General features: G+C 40.0%; 1 protein-coding gene across 30 annotated transcripts in view; it reads left to right on the top strand.

Moving 5' to 3' along the window:
• The window catches only part of Pard3 (par-3 family cell polarity regulator), a 689,221-nt gene that overhangs the window by 482,242 nt on the left and 184,012 nt on the right, over positions 1 to 22,967 (top strand). The gene's annotated exons all lie outside the window — the stretch shown is intronic.

The raw sequence follows: 22,967 nt of genomic DNA, 5'->3' as shown, positions 1-22,967 counted from the left end.
GGACCCTGTGCCAGGAATTGTGGTAGTTGCTGGAGATAAAAATGAGTTAAGACTCATTTTCCAAGTTCCTCCCACCTGCTGCCACATGGCAGGCCCTGACAACATGTTGCACACAATGTGATTGGAATGAAACAGGATGCTAGGAAGGTTAGCTCGAGTTGGGGAAGGATGGTTTCCTAAGAGGAGGTGGGCTTGAGCTGCTCATCGAGGCTGAGGAGGGGCCAACTGCCTGATTCTGACTGTCAAGGTCTAGTTAATGTGCTGGATTTTATATACTCCATCTGCGTTGGCCAGCTTTCCATGACTGTAACAATACCTGAGATCACTTACTTATAAAGAGAAAAGATTTATTTTGGGTCACGGTTTTTGGAGGTGTCAGTATATGATCAGGGGGATCTATTGCTTTTAGGCCTCCAGTGTGGGGGGCTCCCACCTTATGGCAATGAGCATATGACATTGCAAAACCATTCACCTCTTGGCTGTATGTGAGAGGAAAAGGAAGAGCCTGAGGTCCCAATATACCCTTCAAAGCCACTCCCCCAGTGACTACAGGACCTCCCACTAGGCCTTTAAAGGTTCTACCACCTCCCAGTAGTGCCACGGGCTAAGGGACTAAGTCTTTTTAACAAATGGTATTTACAGGACACTTACCAAACCATGACACCTGATAAATATTTAAAATGGTGAACACTTGCTGTGAAAGTTCCCATTTACTTCCTGCCCCTGACAGCTGCTGGCAGAACTGCTATGGTTTTTCTCTTGAGTGCTCTGTTTCTTTGAAAAGATTTGTGGGATTTCAGCCACTAAAGCTTGCCTAACCTCAGGTTCATGTGTACTGAACCCTCAAGAAGGTGGGGCCTTACAACCTCCAGGATAATGAGGTAGAACCAGGCTATAAAGAGAGGTTGCAGACTCAGTGAGGTAGTAGAGATGCTTCCTAGGAGTAGGCATCCATGAGCCATAGCCCAGGGTCATGGTCATGACCCTAGGGTGGTCAGTTCAAGGGAGATCTGTGAGAGTGTTAATGTTGTCAGTGCATATTTCCTTTATGCACTGAGGAACATTCTTATTGGGGACCTTCATGGCTGTGGGTGACATGAGATCTATAGGCTTTTCTAGAGCATCAAGGGATGGAGTCACTCACAGAATCCGTTGAGTATCTGCTAGACACAGGCTCCCTTCCTAGGTCAATTCAAATTTCATAAAGCCATGGTTTTGTCACCATCTTCCTTCTAATGTGATTTCTGGAGAATTTTATTTGCATCTGAGAGTCCCATGAATCCCTCTTGGATTGACAAGTCTAAAATATTCTACCCAAGGTTCTCTTACACAACAACATGTCTTTGAATGGTCTTGCTTTTTCTGTATGATCTCCTGCTTTCATAGTAGACCAAGGCAAATTGGATGCAGGTGTTGTGTTCTCCTCGCTGAGGGACATTTATCAGGCCCAGCATCCTATCCTGTTTATAATGAAGCAGTATGGCAGTTGGTTTTAGAAGGGCAGATTGTTCTCTGATTGTCTGCTATGACTTCCTTTACAGCTATTGCATGAATGCATCACTTCCTGACTTTTACATCTAGTACATTCTTGAAAATGTTTAAAAGTCAAGGGATTGTGCCACACACGTGTGTACATATGGGCCAGAGGAAGCTGTGTTCTCAGAGAATGGAAATCATGGTGAAATTAATACTGATGCCTCCTACAGGCTTGGGGATAAAACCTGCTGTAGTGGGAGGATCCAGGGCTGAGCTGGACATGAGCCAGCATCCTGTAACCTCCTCACTGCTAGAGGGACTGGCATATGGAGCAAACAGCATCCTTTCTCAGGGACTCATGTCCCTTTTGACTCTGTCTGCACTCTGGCTAAGCTTGGTTGTGGCCACCAGGGAGTTTGCCTGTGTGGCTTCCTGCTTAAAACCCTGTACCACTCATCATGAGAAGGAGGACAGGTGACAAGCTGGTTTGCATCACATATTCCAGGGGTTATAGTTGCTCAGCCTTTGGGAAAGTGTGGGCCGCAGGTGCTTCAATATGAAATGCCACTTTCTTGGGAGCACTCATCCAGAGCTTAGCTGCCTCTGAGGGACCAGCTCTGTTCCCACAGCGATCAGCCAGCCTGGGCAGGCATTGCCATTCCATAGTGACTAGTGACAACTGGAGTCTGTTGACCTCAGGAAATAATTTTAAATTGTTGCTCTCCCCTCTGCCGTCCTGGTTGCTCTCTGTCTACCTTCCCTGCTTAATTTTTCCTGCTAGTGGTGCTATGGCATTATGACACAGTCTGTAACACTTTAATAATTTTATAGTGCATCTCCTCCAACTTGAATGAAGTTGCATTTTAAAGCAGAGTTTTTTTGTCTGTTTGGTTCGCTGCTATATTCCAAGGCCTGGCACATAAAGAAAGAAAGAAATGAATAAAGCAAATTCCTTATTAGAATGGCAAAGAGAGTTTGTGAAGTGCAGTGCAGGATAAGGAAGATGATAACCTGTATAGAAGTAGAAAGGGCTTGTTTTGGGGAAATAAAAAAACCATGGAATGTCTAGCAGTAAAATGTAACTATTTTAATTATGTCAAAGGCCCCTTTGTGGATGTGGTGGTATGTGCTTAGGGCCCAGCTACTTAGGAGGCCCACGCAGGAAGATCACTGGAGCCTAGGAATCGGAGATCACAGCGAGAACTTATCTCAAAAACATAAAAAGAGGCTTTTTAAAAGTCCCTTTTGGTTATTATATGTTAAGTTCACAATCCTTATAGGTCCCATATGTAATTGAGAGTTGGGATTTGATATAATGTTATATCATGTGATAAGACAGGCAGTAGGTGTTGTTAAGAGTAGGTATTGTTAAGGTTGGAACCTTAGTTCACATTCTGGCTCTGCCAGTTAACTTTCTATTCCTCACTACTTGTATCTATGAAGTGGGATTAATAATTACCTCCTTGGTTTTTTTTGTGTGAGCCTGCATAGAAGGCAATGGATATTGCCAGACACAATGGAAGAGTCTAGTAAGTTTTAACTATGCTGTAGTTTGACTCTTGTCTGTCTCCCAAAGGCCCATGTGGTGAAAGCTTGGTCACTTGCCTGTGTGCTGCTAGGAGATGGTAGAACTTTGGGAGATGAGGCTTAGTGGGAAGAAGTGAGGTTATTGGGGGGACAATGCCCTAGAAGGGACTGTTGGGACCCCAGATACTCTCGTCTTTCTCTCTGCTTCACGATGCCTTGAGGTGAACAGACCTCTTTTGCCACGTGCTCCTGCCTGGAATACTCCGCCTCACCACAGGCCCAAAGTAACAGGACTAAGTGACCATGGCCGGAAACCTCCAAAACTGTGAGCTAAGATAAGCCTGCCCTTCACAGAAGTTGGCTATCTCGGGCATCTTATCATGGGGACGGCAAGCTGATGGACACAAGTTGCTATCATGATTATTGTGCCACCCCCACCAGCAGTATCATCTTTATTCTTGAGTTCTGAGGACATGTAAAAGCTAAAAAGTTTGCGGTGTCAATTATTTTTCCCCATTTTCCACACCTTTCATGTATAAAGTCCTATTTTAGATTTCTTACCCTTTTATTTTGATGTTACAATTGATATCTGCAGTTCTTTTCCTTAAGTGGTAAAATGAGCATTGCTGTGGACATTTGATTAATTTCTGTAACTAGGAGGCAACTCATCTGCATACATTTGGCATAGTATTTAACTTGAACAACACAAGGTCAATTTCTAAAACAGGAAACTGAGTGGAGGAGGATTATGATATCAGAAGATGTGAGTGAACGTTGCACAGGCCTCGGAGCTGGAGTCCTATTCTCCTACAGCGTATGCTGCCACCTGTAGAAAATTCTCTCCTTTCTAGACACTAGTTTTTGCTTCTCCCTAGAAGTGGGTGATAGAGCTATTTTAAATAGCTCTATGATATATTTAAATAAAATTGCCATATAATTGCATAATATTAATATAAATCCCTTGTGTTCACTACATGATAACTAGTTAAAGTACAGCTGAATGTTAACAGATGTGTAGTATAGTATTATTGATGTTCTCTTTATGGTAAACAGGAAACATCCCGAGTGGGTTTTTCAGTTTCCAGCCTTGAAGTGATACATAGAATATGAAAGGGAGCTAGATTTTTCCTTTTATGGGTATGTCTTTTTCCAGCACACTTTGTCCACTTGCTTGGGTTCAACTACCTGCAAGCCTTATAAATGAAGTCTCATTATACCCAAAGCTAGTTAAATGCCCGTCAAGGAATAAATGAATGCGTTTGAGTTGTTTTAATTAGCTAGGTGTGATTTAAAGGTTGCTGAAATCAAAAAGGCTTATTCATTTTTCATCAATAATCACTTACCTTAATATTTCATTAGAACCTGCTGATTTGCAGACCTCCTTCTGGGCTTTGATTCATTATGACTACAGACATAATTTAGCTTTCCCTCTTCTTCTCATTCTGTATTATGCGTTTTCATCTGTGAGACACTGTTAAGATGTTTCCAACACTGACAGGGTTGCTAACTGCTCCAACTCTTTTTTTTTTAACTGTACTTAAAGCTAAGGGTTCTAGGCTGTGGAAAACTCTGTGTGTGTGTGTGTGTGTGTGTGTATTCTGGCAGTTTCCTTTCATCATTTCAGTGGCCAATAATGACGTGTAAATTTTTTGTTTTATGCATTCTGAGAGTCAAGACTGATTTCTCCAGTGTAAAAGTCAGGAAGTACATAGTTGGGACCCATCCTTAGATGATGCTATCAATGGGGGAGAACAAAGCCCCTTGTGTGCAGCGGGCATCCTTGTAGCTGAGATTATTGTCTGTGCACGAGCCTTATTTTCCAAATATCCCTCTGGTTTCGTAGACCAGCCTGGTTTTGTGTGTGTGTGTGTGTGTGTGTGTGTGTGTGTGTGTGCTGCATGTGTGGTGGCTCATCCTGGCCTCCATGCTGCCACCTGGGGAAGGCAGTGGGACAGGGAAGTGAGAGGAGGTACTGGGATTGACAGGATGGAGCCCGCCTTCTCCTTGGGCCTCCATTGAGGATGTGTGGGATCAGATCAGAACCTGGCACAGCCACATGGCCAGGGGAACCTGGCTGGATTTGCTTAAACCCTGAATTCTAAGTGCTTCCTCTTAAAACACATGGATAGCTGTGTCTGAGGTTTGTAACACATAGAAGCACAGCTAGGAAAGGTAGAGTCTGTCCAGCTAATGCTGACAGTGAGAAAAAAAAATAGGTGAATAAATAGGAGTTTTTCATTTCTTCCAGATTGTCTATGAAACGCTACATGACTATCTTTTACAGCTATGTTAAATGGTTCCTTATGAAGTACAGATTAATAGCTTTCACTACTTGTACCAGGTTTGACTATGAGTAAAAATTGCTAAATGTTAAAAAATAAAAATTTGTGTCCTTAACAATTTGGTATATGTTCAGATGTGTAACTATACTCATTGGACTGGACACTTTATTACCTTTTTAATATTTCTCAGAAAACTTGGCACTGGCTTTATGTCCCAGGTTTCTGTCCCAGCAGCATGTCTAAAAAATTGAGGAACCATGAGTAGATATATAAATGTCTACTTATGGAAAAGAATGCCTTATTATTGATAGTGCTTTCTGTAACAGAAATAGTTCATTCTTAACTGTTAGAGTTAAGACTTGCTTCAGGTGAGTGTTATGTTGTAATAATTTTACTCTTTGTTTTTGACAGTCTTCAGGAATCCTGGAAGTTTTAAGACAGAGTATACAAAATGTCCTTTCACTGGACTTGTTCCTTAGCTCTGCCTCCTTTTCTGCCTTTGTTCTACACACATCTTTGCAGGCAGGAACAAGTACAACCAGGTGTGGCTTTGGATTTGGATCCTGGCTCTGCCACTTACTTGGATGTTTAACAAGTTATTTGACCTCTCTGAGCCTTGTTATAATCATCTGTGTTTTCTACTTTTTCTCCCATTGTTAGACCATATGTCAGCTGTGTCCTGATTTTTATATTTAGAAAATATGTTCTCTATAACCATTGCATGATGATGTGTACTAGAAGCTAGTGGGGCTGAAAGAGAAACAGATACAATCTCTGATGGTAATGCTCTTTCAGTCTTGGGGGAGAACAACAGATGGACTTAAATAACACAACCGGTTTTATTGACCATGCTGTTTATTTTAATAGCTAGGCCAGAATGGTTTGATTGACTTTTAAAAAATCTGGTATGTTTTTTACCATATGGACAAGGCCATATCTGGGAGTGCCAAGCTAATAAGCCTTCTTTTCTCTGCCAGTGAACCATGAAAGTTGTTAGCAAAATGTTTTATCTTGAATTGATCCATTTTCCAAGCTCTTGGTAATATAAACACCCATCTGAAGGGATAAAGTGCAGATTATCTTTCATCAGTGATTGGAAATTTGTTGCCTCAAAGAACTGTAGGCAAACGCATGTGAACTGATCTAGAAAGGAATGTATGCAGTGTGGTAAAGGATGCCTGCCAGTGTGGCCAGCCGCCTCAAACCAGTCAGTTGTTTAAAACAGACCTGGTTGTTACTTCCTTCTGAATTGTTGTAGTACTTGAAAAATGGGAAAATTGGAGTTTTGTAATATTAGTTGTAACATTTTTTAAAAGAAGACTTACGCTTTTTTCATTTTTATAAAGGGCTCAGTGTACACACTATTCTGAATCAAAATATCACTGATTCCTTTATATTACAAAAACAAGGATAACAATTTTATCTTTTGAACTGATTAATTAATTCTTTTTATTATCTTAATCAACACATTATTATATATATTATATTCAGGTGGTATAATATAGTGTTTTGATATATGTTTACAATATGTAATGATCACATTTGAGTAGTTTAGCATATCTGTTACTTCAAAAATTTATCATTGCTCTGTGGTTAAGGACATTGAAAATCTTCTCTTCTGTCTGTCAACTTTTATTTTATTTTACTTTTCATTTTTTTTTCAGTTCAGAGTTTGAACGCAGGACCCCATGTTTGCTAGGCAGTGCTCTACCACTTGAGTCATGTTAACAACCCTGTCTATTAATTTTTAATTATTCATTCTGTCCCAAGCCTCCTTGGTACCATCAAAATGCTGTAGATTTCTTTCTTTCCTCTTTCTGTTCATTTTTTCTTTTATATTCTCTTATTCTGTTTTCTGTTGTTCATAACACAGTACCATAGACTGGGTATTTGAAAGAAAAGAGGTTGATTTTGGCTCATGGATCTGGAAGTCCAAAGTTGAGGGGATGCATCTGGTGATGGTCCCTGGGCTGGCAGCATCGTGAGGTTACACAGGGCATCACATGGCAAGAGACAGGGAACTGGCGTGTGAATGTGTGTGTCTTCTGGTCCTTCTTTCCCTCTTATAATGCCTCCAGGATTCAATCATGCATGAGGGCTCTGCCCTTATGACCTTAGCTAGTCCTAATCATCTCCCAGATGGCCCCACCTATAAACCCCATATAGTTTGATTTAGCTTCACAGAAGGATTAAACTCCAACATGAGTTTTGGAAGGGACAAACAGTATTTAAACCCCAACACTTTCTTTAGCATATACAGTATATGTGAAGTAAAAATTATAAAGTTCTTTTTTCTCTAGCTGCATCATCACTGTCTCTTCTCAATCTCTCTTTCTCTCTCTCTCCCTCTCTCCCTCCCTCTCTCTTTCTGTCTCTGCTCTCTCTTTCTCTTTTGGTCTTGGGACCAAATGCAGGGAAGGCCTCATGCATGCTAAGCACACACTTTACCTCTGAGCTACACCCCCAGCCCCAGCCCTCACTCTACTTTCTGAATTTCTGAATTTGCTATCTATTGACTGATTTATCTCCTGATTGTAGGCTGCATTTTCTTCCTTTTTTTTATGTCTAATTTTTATTTGTGTGTGTGGTACTGGGGCTTGAACTCAAGACCTACCCCTTGAGAGCCACTTCACCAGCCCTTTTCAGTGATTTTTATTTTTTATTTATTAATTTATTTTTTGAGATAGGGTCTTGCGAATTATTTGCCTATGGTGGCTTTGAACCAGGATCCTCCTGATCTCTCCCTCCTCGTAGCTAGGATTACAGGCGTGAGCCACCGGCCCCCAGCTAATTCTTGATTAGATATCAGACATTGTGAATTTTCTGTTGGTGAGGGCTGGGTTTTATTGTATTTCTTGAGTGTTGTAATTTTTCTGGCATACAGTTAAGTTACTTGCTGATAGTTTCATGGTTTTAGATTGTTCATTAATATGTTTTATGCCAAATTCAGAATAGCTCATTCTAAGGTGCAATTTAACCTCTTTTCTCTGGTGTGGCCCTTCTTGACTGAAGACCCAGTATATTCAGCCAGCAGTTCAATAAAGTCTCTTCCTTCAGTTGGCCACTGTAAGTACACACACAATGTTATCCTACTGCTGTCTAGTTATTACACTTTCCACAGAAGCTGCTCTTTCTGGATTTGAGGAGTTTCCCTTACTCATGCCTAGGTGAGGTTTCAGTATAGAAAAGGACCCATGTAGATTTCTGAAGCCCTTTCTCTGTATGATGAGTCTGCTCAGTTTGTTGGTGTGTTATTGGTCTACAGATGCTAACCACCTGTGTTCACCCAGATTCAGAACTCTGTCCCTTGTCTCTGCAACGATGGTGTGGTCTGCTTTCCCTTCCTTGTGCTGTGGTGTGGGAGTTACCACCCAACAGAAAGCCCAGGTGATGGTAGGGGCCACCTCATCTTTTTCCCTTTATCAGGAGATAGTCTTCCTGGACCTCAATTTCAGGAAATAGTTTTTTTTTTCCTGTGTTTTGTCTGGTTTTCTAATTGTCTGTAGTAGAAAGTTAATTCTGGACCACCATTGCCTCCTTTAAATATACTTGAATAATTACTTTACAAAGGGTTTTCCATCGATTCACCTTACTCTTAAAACCCTTACAATTTTAAGGGTTTTAAAAGAAAAAAAAAAGAAGGCTTTTGTCAAGTGACCAATTGCCAATGAGCATGTGTCCCTGTGGCCTTATAGGACGCCTCATTTCTTGGTCTCTTATGCTCTGCCTGTCTTCGTGTTTTGACACCGCCTTTAGGAGGTTCTTTTGTCCCCTCTATGCTGCTGGTCTAGAGTGCTGGTTCTCTTCCTGTCAAGTCTTCAGCTGTCTTGAGTGCAGCTGATTTCCAGTGTCCACACAGGGTAATTAGTAATATCTGAATCCCCTCCACTTGCATGAATTTCCCCATGTTCTTCTGCATCTCTTCTTTGGTGATGTTAAGAAATCAGACATTTCCTGAAAGCTGTTTTTTGGATTTGCACTGCTGCTAGAATGCAACCTCATGCATAGGGAGCCCCCATAACCCTGAATCTCTCATAGGAGATAAGGACTTATCTCAAGGAGATAAGGAGGCCATGACTATTACACCCTATGCCTTCTAAAAACTGGGTACATTTGTGGAGCATTTAAAAACATCTTATGATGAATGAATGGAAAAAAAATTATATAATGACTTGATTTGTTAGGAAGATTCCTTAACATGGCGCGTGACATCTGCATGTAGAGATGATTCAGTCTTCAAAACTAGGCATGTTGAACTGTTTAGTAACTTATCAATGACATAGAATAAAACAGATCACTTTATAAATCCATTTTGTACTGTTAATTTTTTTCAAGGGCTTTTTTCCCCCCCTGAAAAGTGACTACAATTCTGAATTGATAAAAGTTGCATATATGTATATATTTTTTTGGTGGGGGGGTCTTGGGATTTTTTGTTGTTTTGTTTCTGTTTTCTTGGTTCTTGGCCATTTCTCCATCCAATGTCCATGGTGTGTCGTCCTCCTGATATTGCTGGATTCAGGAACAGGTATCAAAAGGAAACAAAGAGTGTAGGCTATTTTGGGAATCTTCAGTGTTCCCTTGTCTGTGTTTTCTTCCTGTGCAGATATGCAGGCACTACTGGGCATTATGTTCAATTAGACACAACATTTTGCTGATTTCCTTTAAATGTTTCCTGAGTAAGAAACATTATCCCTTAATCAGCTTCTTTTGAGATATCTGTTTATACTAAACAAAGTCCTATTCCAATTAGTTTCAAATTGTAAGCAAAAGCACTGGTAATTAAACACTGTCTGAAGGAGCGTTCTGTAAGTGTGCTGTAGTATTAAAGTTGAGGTGCAGGAGAAACAAATATTAAGCTTATTAGCATGTGTATCAATTTATTGGTCTTAACTGATCAAGCACACACAAAAACTAATATACTGACACGAGTTTTTCTCTCTCAAACTTAAAACAATTTGGGAAACAAAGCATCTCTGTTTACTTCTCTGTAAATGTGTAAGATAACTGTATACAAATAAATAATTAGAATTGGTATCTTGTAGGGCTGTGTGTGGGATTAATGAAACAATATAAGTAGAACATTTGGCATAGTGACAGCTTGCAGTTTTTATAAATATATTTAATTGTGTTTCAGGTAATATCTCATGACAAAAATATATAATGATTAAAATAAAATCTGCCCAATTAAGTAGATCTAGAATTTAGAGTCCAGTATAGTTACTAGAAGAAATATTCTTTTAATAGAGCACAAAATTTTGGACAACCTCTTGGATTTTATTTTAAATGGAATTTAATCTCTATATAATTGCTGGCCAAACTAGAGAATAAACAAAATGAGATGATCCCTGAATGCGATATTCTGGATATGTAGTTAATATCTGTTGCATATGCATGAGAGTAACTTGTGTCTATCTGGTGTTTTCTGGATGTTATACTGTGAACATGGACCTCAGCTGGTAGGAATGTTTCAAACTTGGACTGCCCAGAGATGAGCCACTGTTAAATTAATTGGCAATAGAATTTATTTCATAAAGTATGTATCTGGTGAAATGGTAAAATAGATTATTTTTAGATTCGCAATATAAAATTGTTTTCTCACTAGATAATTATAATTGGCTCTGTGTGTAACACAAATTTTAAATATTTTATGTTATTAGTAACACAGGCATAACACATGAATTAACAAGACAGAAATGCAAATGGATTTTCCTGTTTCTAAAGCCGTGGCTGCAAACAGAGAACTGGGTCTGTAAATTATTTGTAATGTGCACGCTTTTTTAACAAGGCCATCAAAGTGCTAATCATCTCTGTTTCCAAATGTTGAGGGCAGTGATGGTTTGACAGGTATAGTATTGCTTTTGTTGTTGATGAAATATTGGTTTTCATTAAACTTGATGTTAACAGATGTTTGCTTAGAAGCATAGATTTCTTCCATTTTAGAGCTGGGAAGAACCTGATCTCACAGCTCTTCACGTTAGTTACAGAAGTTGGGGTGAGGGAGGAGGGTACAGAAGAAGATAGCTGCAGTGCATGACACTTGCCTTTGAAGGAAGTCACAGTGGTGCCTGATGTGGAGTTGGAGACTTGTGGGCTGGGAGGCCACTGCCTGCCTCCTTGAGCAAGTCTCCTGATTATCACTGGCCTATTTCTAGATTGATAGACAGGAATGAGCACTCCTCCTTTGCCAATCACAAAATGAAGATGTATGAACTAAAGTGTGTGTGAGGAAGAATACTCAAAGATAAAGCTCCTTTGTGTGTTGCATAGATCACTGTTACAATTACACCGAACATTGACCTTCACCACCCCTCTAGACTTACAGTGGGTAAATAAGCTAATTCAGGTAAGATGCTATATTTGGCAGCAACTTTGCAAAGCAGAGTACACCCCGGCATGCCAGCTGGTTATTGGAAAGCACCTAGATTTAGGATTTTTGTTTTTGTTTTTGTTTTTTGCAGTACTGGGGCTTGAACTCAGGGCCTTCACCTTGAGCCACTGTGCCACCAGGGTTTCTTCAAGATAGGAGCTTGCAAACTATTTGTCCCAGCTGGCTTTGAACCACAATCCTCCTGATCTCTGCTTCCTGAGTAGCTAGGATTACAGGCATGAGCCACTGGTTTCTGGCTGGATTGAGATGTTTGTTATAAATGATAACCTTGTCAAAGGCCTTACCTGAGCATAAAAATAAGATGATTTTTGAAAAAGAAATTCAGTGTGCACCATAGGTAGTTATAACCAGATATACCTGAAAGTTCAGTGATGCAGGTATTTGTGACTAAGCAGTGAAAGGATGATTTGCATGTTAATGTTAACTCCTTATCCCTTCTAACTGAGCATCAGGTAAGGATGCTCTGGTGTGGGGTATCTAGGCACCCATTTCCCCTGACTTGGGGACCTTACCATCCTGAATTCCATATCCTTCTTATTTTCTCTACTAGCTAGGTGGGGCCTGGGCTGTGTCTGTGGCCCTTCTGTGGTTGGTTTCAGATTCTTGTTGAATTCCTTGGTGTCCCTTTGCAGTTATGATTCAAACATGGCAACCTTGTTCCCTCTGCTTCCATCCACGTCCATACTGCCTTCTGCTCTCCTATTCAATTCTTTTTCTTCTTTCTGGTTGTTGACCCACCCTTGCCCTTCCCTTCCCTGCTGTCTGGATACCAAGGCTCCACCTCTACTGAGGACTGTGCCGTGCCCTGTATTTTATCTCTGGCCACCGAGATAAAACACCTGCTCCCTTGTGCTCACACTCCAGCCACACCATCTCCTGAGCTATTGGCCAGGAGGTCCCTTTCCCTTTCATTGCCTCTGCCCTTGTCATCGTATCTGCTTGAAGACCTGAGCTATACCTTGACTGTCTGCTTCCTTTCACCTAGCTGGTCCCAAGATCCTTTCTTGAGTGGGTCTCCCACAGACTGGTCCAGAGACATGCCCTCTCTTCCATGTGGCCCTCCTTGAATTCTCTGCCTCCCCAATTCAATCATGCTTTGTTTCTGCTTCTGCCCTCTAGAATGGAAGTCAGTGGGCACAGAGACCCTGTTAGTCCTGATGCAGCCTTCCTGCCCCCTCACTGCCCCCCACTGTGGCACTGACAGCCATGGCCTGTGTAGATGGCCGTCCCTTGTGTGGACCATGGGGCTATAGCTCTGCCTCCCGCTCATGTTGTCTGCACTGCTTCCTCCTCTGTGGTTTTGAAGTTGGCCTGATGCAGGGACTATTTATCTACCCTCAGGGAATCCTGCTGAGGAGGTTGAAGGCAGCAATGCCTCTTAGGTCTGCCACAGAGGAGACGCCCCTATAAGGAAGCAAAGCAAGTCCTCTCTTCACGGTGCTTCTTGGTTCTTGGTTTCCCCCACCTCCCCCCCCACCTCCAGGCAGCTATACTTAAAAGACTTTTTATCTGAGGTTTTTCTCTTAACCCTTTTTACATACCTTCTAGAAAATTCTCCTTTGTTAGTATGTAAAGGAGAACTTCTGAAATCATGACATATATTAATAGTATAATTCTTTTGATCAAGCATTAAAATTGTTGTAATAGGAAAGTAATAAATTTTCTTCATACAAAATATAGGAAATACAGAAAAGTAAATCTTCCAACCCCAGAACAATAATTGTGAATGTTTTATGGTATATTCTTAGACAAATACATACAGATATTTACATATCTGTACTTATTCAAAAGCAAAATAGAATCATTCTATACATTTCTCTTTAGCAGTGTGCTGTTTTATGGACTATGTGACCAACGTTTTTCTGTGACATTCCCTGTTCTCTTACAAAAGCCTGCTTTAAAATGGCTCCATGATTTCTTATTCTGTTGATTTATCTTGGTTATGTTCCTTAGCCTCCTCATCTCAGTTGCCTGTGTATAAAAGGGAGTAACAGTGCCCAAGCAGTCTAAATGAATCGAATGGGTAACACAGAAAGCATGGAGCATAGTGCCTGGCACTGAGATGTGCCCAGTGAATAGTAACTGCTGTTCATATTTTTCTAATTTCCTACCATCTGTTAACAACTTAAAATGTACTATGGTCAATGTCTGTGATCTGTCCAATTTCCCGCAAATTCAAATATGTAATTTCATCCAAAAAATATTTTTAAATTATACATTTTTTCTTATTTTCACATAATATTATAAAAAGATGGTAGAGTATCTCCATCTAAGGCAAACCCACTTAAAAGCCTTTGGGCTTTTGAGAGTGAGCTTCTCAAGGGTTTCCATCCAAAAGAAGAAATTCATCCCTTGCCCTCAGCCTGTCATCTACCTTTGCCACTTCCTCTGCCTGATCCTCCAGTAACAGTGAACTTCCCATTGTTGGTGCTGATTTCCACCAAAAGTCTTCAGCGCCAACTACATTGTGGGTACACACAAGTTCTCTTTGCTGGTCCTGTCAGTGCTTACTAGACACTGAGACAATAGAAGATGAAAGAAGCTGTCAGTCAGAGTTGAGTAGTTCAACAGTATTCTTTCAGGTTGCACATGACCTTCAACAAAGCATTGTTTGATATAATTTAAAATAAATTTGGTTATTTTGATAGTGAGACCCTGTCAAAAAAACCAAGGACTAGGGTGTGTAACTCAGTGGTACAATACTTGCCTAGCATGCAGAATGACCTGGGTTCCACCCTCAGCACTGAAAAAAAATTCTATATTTACTCATGGTTGTGCAATGCAGTCACTTAAGAGCTAGAAACAATATAAAGTTGAGACTTTAATGAAGTTGACATTTTTTTCTCCACTTCAGGAGTTGCTCAAAATCTTTCTTGCAGGAGGTGGGATGGATTAAAAAAGAACATTTTCTTTCAAGGTAGAGTCACCTTCAAGGTGACCTTTTCTCCCTCTCGAACACTGTTTCTCAGAAAATTTTAACTTAGTGGCTTTTTTTTTTTAAAGCATTTTCAGTGATTTTGAAGTTATTTTCTTATGTTTTTCTTTAAAATAGTGTATGACTTGTTTCTTCATATGTCTTCCTTAGTCTAAACCAGTTGGTGGCTACCAGTTTCTTTGTCCTGGGCCCGTGTGTGGGAAAGGTTTGGGACAGAGAAGTTTGTCAGTTTAAGAGGAACTGGCTGTTGATAAATGCAAACACAAAAGCTCAACCATTCCTTCATTAAAGTCCAAAAGATCCTGACCAAATTAAAAACCAGGAGAGCCTTGTTGAGCTTGAATGTGTTAGGCTATGAAATGCACCCTGTGTTTTAAAGAAGAAGTGAGCACATTTATAGCTTTAATTACTCATTTGGGATTTTACAGTCTGTTGCCAAAGCCAGTTATCATCAGCTTTGATTAGAAATCAGGAAAGACAGCTGCTGAAATGCAGCGTGAAAAGGATTGTATTGGATTAGAGAGGCATTCTTTTGAATCTGAAAGAGAAGGAAAGCATCTTTGGGAAGCATCTGAATATGCATTTATTTTAATAATTCAATGGCGAGAGGTAGAGTACAGTACATTGTGAGTTGGAGTGGTTTCATTATTAAATTAAGAGCTTTGTTCACTTCATCTAGATTTGCCTATTGGCTGCTGCCTCCTTTTCCCTCATTTAGTTCCATTTTGATGCAATGTTACATCCCTATTTGTGGGTCGAAACGTGTCAGTATTCATAAACTAAATTCATGAACCGTCCTTCCAATCATTCGGGCTGATGAAACACCATTTACCAGTATGAAACCAAGCTAGGGGGATTATATAAAATAATGCATTCAAATGCTAAATTTAAAAACACAGCATTCTTTATTCCCAGTCTTGTATGCATGCAGAGGTACTTCTTTGAGCCTTATTATTTTAACAATATAAGTGGGAGTATAAGATAGATCAGAACAATGTCATAGGCAAATGCTTAAGGAAGTCAGAATTTCAGAGTTGAATTCACTTGTATCGTAGTTTGTAGAGTTAAAATGTGCGTCAGGGAGAGTTCCTTTTTGCCTTTAGAAAGCTGTTTTTGGTATTGTATGGAAACTTATACGTAGATACTTCTTCCTATCTCTAAAGTATATTAAACAACAACGTTTCTGCAAAAAACTGTCATGATTGCAGTGTTCCTAGAAGCCTTCCTATCCTCTAAACAACTGTATCAATACTAAGACTAGTTGTATTTACTTTCGTATTTGCAGGAGAGTAAACATCTGTGCAAATTCACTAGGAGAAAGTATCAAACACTTTGCCTCCCTGTGCTCTGGCTTCAAAGTTAAAGCTGAGAATTTTCACCCAATTATTTAACTCTAGGCAGTGTAATGCTTAAACAAAACAAAGATAACATTCTGTACCTACACAATGGATCAAAACAGCTTCCTTCAGCCTCACTTTGGACCATCTGTTTAAAAGAAACTAAAACCCCTGAGGAAGCAAGCCTCTAATCTGTGGTTAAGAGTTTAAAGACACATGCTCATTCTCCCAGCCCAGCAATGTGCACCCGAGTGCTGTAATAGGTTTTGTATTAGCTGTAAGAGGCTAGATGGTCTGACCTCAGCATCTGTCAGCTACAGCTTCTCTGTTGTCAGGAGGAATCTAAAAGTTCTTTCCTCGGAGAATTTAATTCTTCGTTATTTTAATGTCAACTTTAATAAATACTGGGGATGATATTTTCCAGGAGTTAATTATTCTTGGTTTTTTAATGATTCTAAGAACCCTAATCACCCTGTCCTTTTTACTCCTTGAGGAAAGGAATCAGAGCCACGTGCCACATTTTGCATCAGTGAAGTCACTTGCCTTATAGAAGGCCAGATTTGATCGGTAATAAGAGAGTTGTGAAGGTCTTTAGCTCTGCATTATTTCTTACTCAATTGACTAAAAACTTATGAAAAATTTGCATTGGTTTAAGAGATTCAGACATCTGTTAGCATTTTCAGCTGTGCACCACCAACGTGGGTCTAGGTCTGTTTTTCCGGTTAACTAGTGTTTCAAGACAGTCTGGGTTAATTTTCATATAATACCAAGCAGGAAAAACAGCAACAGCAGCAACACAGGGCTTCTAATGTCCTAAAAGTAAAAGAAAAGTTTTTATAATTAAAGCTTTTAATTATTTATACTCATATAGAAAAAAGGCTGTTATTTCTTATATTTACCACAGTTAATAAAATAAATGTATCCTTTATTATAATTGTTGGAAAACCTTTAGTAAAGCAATATTAAAATGGCTCTGATCAGACAGCCCTAGAAACTGAAATGGCATAGGGGTATGAAGTTAAAAGATTCAATATCTATGGGCTAAAGTCAATATAGTGTCTGTGATAGCTTTCCATTACTGTAACGGATACTGAAAGAACATAAAGAGACAGGTATGTCTTGGTTCATATTTTCAGAGGTTTCAGTCCATGGTTGGTTGGCTGCCTGTGGGGAGGCAGCACATCCTGGTGGGATCATGAGGCAGAACAAAGGTGCTCATCTCACGGTAGAGACAAAGAGAAAGGGACCAGGATCCTACCATCTTTTTCCAGGGTATTCCCCAATGACTTATCCTCCTACCACCTCCTCCCGGGAGTGGCATGCTTGGGACCAAGTCTTTAATGCATGGGCCTTTGGGGACATTCCAGATCCAAACTAGAGCAATATCAATTATTAGTGATGTGGTTTGCTTTGACTGGCATTGTATCACTATATACATTGTGAATGTAGTTATCTGCCTTCCAGTGACTCACTCTCTCTCTCTCTCTCTTTCTCTCTCTCTCTCCCCCTCTCTCCCTCTCTCCCACCCCCTCCTTCCCTCCATCACTCTCTCCTTCAATCTCCCTTATCTGCTCCCCCATTGTCTTGGATTATCAGCTATAGGTTGCTGATATCATGACTACCATAGACCCCCAAAACTGGCCTTATCATTCAGTTCATAGATAATCTCCAAGATCTTATCTAAATCTGCTTCCAGCATTTGATAGGCACCACCTGTAGGAGTGATGGCAGTGTCCTAGTGATGCCCTTCACTTGTGTAGGGTGTTCTTAGTATCTTCTGTCTCTATTGATACCTTTGTAGGTTTGTGACCCTTATGAAAAGGTGGATTTAGAAAACATTTTTTTCTTCAGTGCTGGGATTGAACCCAGGGCTTCAAACATCCTAAGCACATACCCTACCACTGAGCCACACCGTCAGCCCTATGGTTGGATACTTTTAAAAGGAAGTATTTTATTTGGAAGCTTTGCAGATGGAAAATGCATTAAACTGGATATTGTCAGACATTTTTTTGAAAACAAATAAAAATCATTTAATACTATATAAAGTATAAAAGACCTGCAAAAGCAATTATTGTGACCTTCATTCTTGTGAATATCCAGCACCAACTGGTATCAAGACTGATAAGACCACAAGTGGATATCATTAGTCAGAACTCTGCAAGTTCTGTGTTCATGCCAATCACATCATATAGATACATGTATTAGTTTATGTCAGTCATTAAAACTCAGTAACTACATGGCAACGGTAGTTAATGTGACACTTTATTCACATTTTTCACAGACCAACTGAAAAAAAACCAAATTATCCATCGATGGTGACCAATTGTAAATAATGCTGTATCCATCACAAAGGTATTTGTGAGCAGGAGAGAAGACAACAGGAAAACAATTTGAATGAGGGTATACAAAAAGTCACACTGATGGGCTCTGGAACAAGGCTGTGAGTCCTCCCAAGTCCCTCAGTCTGTTCTCACCCAAGTCATCTTGTTCAGTAGCAGCAGTGTGCTGCCTACAGATATCTCTTTGGTTCCTTCCCTGACTTATACAGTAACTCTTACCATATGTAGCTTATAGGGTAACGCTGATATTTTCTAGAAATTTTGTTTTGAATTCCAACATAGGAATTAAAGGAATTTTGACAGTTCTGTAACCTAGCAGTCATATCTTTTAGAAGAAAATGAACGGTGCAAATATGGCAAAACTTAATAAATTCACATTAAATAGGAGAAAGACCTAACCAAATTAGTGGTCCCAATTAAAGAATCTTTAAAAAATTAATAGTAATTTAATTATTTACAGATTCATGGAGTTCCTTGGAGAAATTACTTTGTTGAGTAGGTAAGGAAAATTTACAATTAGTACAAAGGTTTATAAGCAAAACTTGTTTTCAATGAACCCACCATGGATTAGTATGTTTAAGTTATTTTCTCTCTCAAGTATAATATCAATTTGCCTAGCAAAATCTTCCTTTAGAAGAAATAAAGAGAACTAGTTACGATTTTTCAAATTTTTTGTTGGTTACAAGTTATTCATTTACTTGGGGGCAAGCATGTAGCTCAGTGGTAGCGCACTTGTATGCTAGGTAAGTGCTGGGGTTTCTTCCCCGGGAACATAAGAAAGTCATTTATTTACAAAAACATTATGGTCTCACTATGTTGTCCAAGCTGGCCTCAAGCTCCTAGGCTCAAGTGGTCCTCCTGCCTCAGCCTCCAAAGTGCTGAGACTACAGGCTGGTGCCAATATGCCTTAGACAACTGTATGTTGAAGCCATTGGCTATTGGGCTAGGCACAAAGTGGTGAGTTCAGTGAAATCTTTGCCTTCCATAATGTGAGGAATGGGAGTTATCTAAAAAAAACTAATTAAATGAAATTTTAGATATAAATTATGATAGGGACATATCAAGGTGCTGAAATAATTTAGGGTGAAAGAGGTTTCTTTAAGAAAGGACATTTGAACTGAGTACTGAAGAATGCAAAAACGTCACTCATGCAAGGAATATACAAATGGGCCATCCAATTAGAAAGAGCTACCTGAACTAAAGGAAAGGCAGGGGAAAGTTTAGCGTGTTCCAGATACCAGGAGGCTGTTGTGTTTGGTGGTATGGAATAAAATAAGTGAGATACAGGGAAGTAGAACCTACTTAGGCAAAGCTAATAAGATGAAATTTTATTCAAGGTACCATGGAGGAGATCATATATACTTTTTTAGATTATCAGTATAGTCTGACTTATACTTTTAAAGCATCCCAATAGCTGTGTGGAAAATGGATTATAAGGAGGGTATGTCATCTAGGAAAACAGAAACTACCCTATTTCCAACAGGTGAGGTTTCATATAGGAACTTGGTGACACAAGTATTGGAAGAAGGAAAGACAACATAGAAATAACTAGAGATAGAAATTTCAGAAAGCAGCTCCCACAACACAGCAGAGTATGAAAGGACAACTTTGAACTGAGAGACAGTAGGTGAATGCCAGTACTGAAGGCAACAGCAAATGCAGATAGGCCTGTGAAGGAGCTGTGATCATAGTTCAGGAATGAACATGCATGAATAGACATGCATAGATTTGAGAGAGTTTCTGAACCTATATAACCAACAGGACCTACTGACCAATTGGTTTTATTGAATAGAAAAGTCTTCAAAAGACTCACAAGCCTTCTGGCTTGGGAGGCATAGTGGTCCCTACTTGTTGAGATAGTGAAACCAACAGGAGCCGGCTTGGTGAGAAATCTGAGCATTGAGTTTCAAACACGTTGAGCTTGAGATGTCAAGCAAGGGGTTTACTATGTGAGTATGGTGGACCAAAGAAATATGTAGGCTGGAGTCACCAATGTGGAAGTCATCACATAACAGGGTCTTTTAAACTGTGGAGAGGGAGAGAACAGAGAGAGAGAGAAGAGCCCATTGTGAGCGCTGGGGATCTCCAGTGTCGAGAGATCAGGAGTGGGAGAGAGCTAAGTTTGAAACTGTGATGGGAGAGCAAGAGCGAGCAGGAGGGTGAAGTACTATGGAAAGCAAGACAGGAAGGAGACAGCAGTCTATGGCTGAGTGCTGAGACTGTTGAGTAAGACACAGACAGATGTTCATGGATTTGGCACATGCCTGATGGGGGTTGAAGACTAAAGACCTCACAGTAGGCAAGGCCATGCCATTTTGACAGAGAGAAGCCCTGAGGGGAGCCCAAGGCTCAGAGCTGAGCCAAAAAATAAACGTGGGGAAGGGTATTAATATTTGACCCAAATGTGTTTGCGTTCTAAGCTATGTTGAGCAAATACAGCATTTGCTCTATACGGCTGCTACCATTTGGGCAAGTTGCCCCCCAAAGGCCTCTGCGTTCAAGGTGTGGTCACCAGCTTGTGGTGCTCTTGAGAGGTGGTGAAGCCTTTAGGAGGCAGAGCTTAGTGGAAGGAAGTGGGCTCATGGGAGATGTGCCCTTGAAGGGGGATATTGGAACTCTAGCCCTTCCTGTCTCTCTGTTTCCTGGCTGCCATGAAGTAAATAATCCTCTGCTACATGCTCCCACCATGATGTACTGTGTGCCACAGGCCCAAGACAATAGGACCAAATTATCATGGACTGAAAACTCTGAAACTATAAGTCAGAATAAACTTTTCCTCCTTTTAAGTTGATTGTCTCAGGTATGTTGTCACAGTGACAGAAAATTGTCTAATACACCACCATGAGGCAAAGATCTGATTACTCTTCCCAGTTGCTTTCTCTCCCAAGTGGGTGTTTATGTTGCATAGTATCAGTACTTAACAATGTTTATGGCCATCTTTCTTCAGTCACACTGTTCAAGAAATGAGGGAAAATCTATCGACGTGTCTAAAGTCATCTTGTTTAAAAAAAAAATCTCCCATGATACGTTTTTAGAACCTCATTTTTTTGAGCCCTAATTAGTGGTTAGCCTTTCATAGGTCCTAAAGTGGAACTAACATGGTGGCATCTTAGCAGGTTTCCTAAACTTTGTAGTTCTGCTCTGGGATGCCAAAGATCAGAAGTATTTCTATAACCTTTTCAAGTTGTCCTTCCTGCCTGTCATATCTAGGTCAGGCCACCTTGACTGAATAGATAAGGTGGTAAAACTGTAAGTGATTGGAGTTCCTGGAAGCCTTTATCAGCCCACAGATAATCTCATCTGACTAAAGCATAATTTAGACATTATCATTGTATACTTACAAGACATTTTTGCTAGTCATATTATCTCAGCAATAATAACTTCTGTCTTTGCTAATAGGCCAGAACTGGAAAAGAGACTGTTTGCTAAACAATCGATTGATATTTGAACCTTTATTAGAGTTCTATAAATACCTAACTGAGCATTTGGACTATTATCTCTTGGCCCCTAAGTTATCTTTCAGTTTGCTTTGCTACCATGATTAGAGAACTAGAGCAGAAACCCTATTCCTTGGTCAAAGTGGTGCTTTAATAGCAGGACAAAACATGTATTGTTTTACTTTACTTCTCAACAGACCACACTGCTGTTCAGTAAGGTTGTGTTTAATAAGTATGTTCTCTTGGGCCAAAATGTCAAATAGATCCCTAATGAGCTCAGTGACATCACCGAGAATGCTTATATTCCGTGCCAATGGTTAGCATTGTTGGAACAGATCACATTAGCTGTTGTCTGTGTCCAGATGCCAAGGTCAGGGCATCAGCAAGCAAGAGAGCTTTGGAAAAAAAGATGAAGATTTAAAGCAAAGTCTGTCCGTGTCCTAGAACAATGGACGGCTGTTCAGGGCAAGTGGTGGCGACTTTCACAGGGAGACATCTGCTTCAGCCGGGTTTTCTGAGCATCTCTGTCCTATGGGAAGGGAGGTCAACAAGGTACCTGAAAGATAATCATCATTAAACCACAACTGCCACTTTGAATGTTGAGTTTGGGAATATGCCACAGATAGCTCTGACATTCTAAAATTGATTGAAATTTTATAACCTTCTGAAGTAACTAATATATTTCCAACTAGTGTGATTTCTGGAAATAATACAGTTCGGGAGCCAAAAGTTGACTCTTCATAGCAAATAGTTCACCAATAAGTTCTTTTGTTGTCTTTTAAGATTGCAATGCTAAAATGTGTGTCAAATAAAATGAAGTTTTTCATGTTCACATATATATTTTTCCTGCAAGTATGAAGTATACGATTTCGTTTATTTCAAGAAATTGTGTTGGGCATGTGTGTGTATGTAGATGCCTAAATCTAATTTGAGAAACATAGGCAGATTTTTTTGTGACTAGGATGAGACTCCCCCTTTGGTTATAGCTAGAATAACCTAAGAATAGAGAGCAACTTAGGAGAATATTGTTATTAATTATGCATGCATACATACAATGCTGTGAATGAGTCCAGGCTTCACACATGCTAGGCCAGTGCTCTACCACTGAGCAAAATTCTTGGCCCTATTTTTATTTTTTAAAGTTGTGATTTGTACTCTGTCTTCTCTACTTGTTATTTTTAGAGAGGAAAGAAAGAGGGTTCTTATTTCCAGGTGGCTGGTTTGGATTGTGAAGTAAAAAGCCAAA

The sequence above is a fragment of the Castor canadensis genome, chromosome 15 (genome assembly GCF_047511655.1).
Source record: "Castor canadensis chromosome 15, mCasCan1.hap1v2, whole genome shotgun sequence".
Lineage (NCBI taxonomy): Eukaryota > Metazoa > Chordata > Mammalia > Rodentia > Castoridae > Castor > Castor canadensis.
Note: the sequence above shows the minus strand (reverse complement) of the source record. Positions and strands in the feature narration are given on the sequence as shown.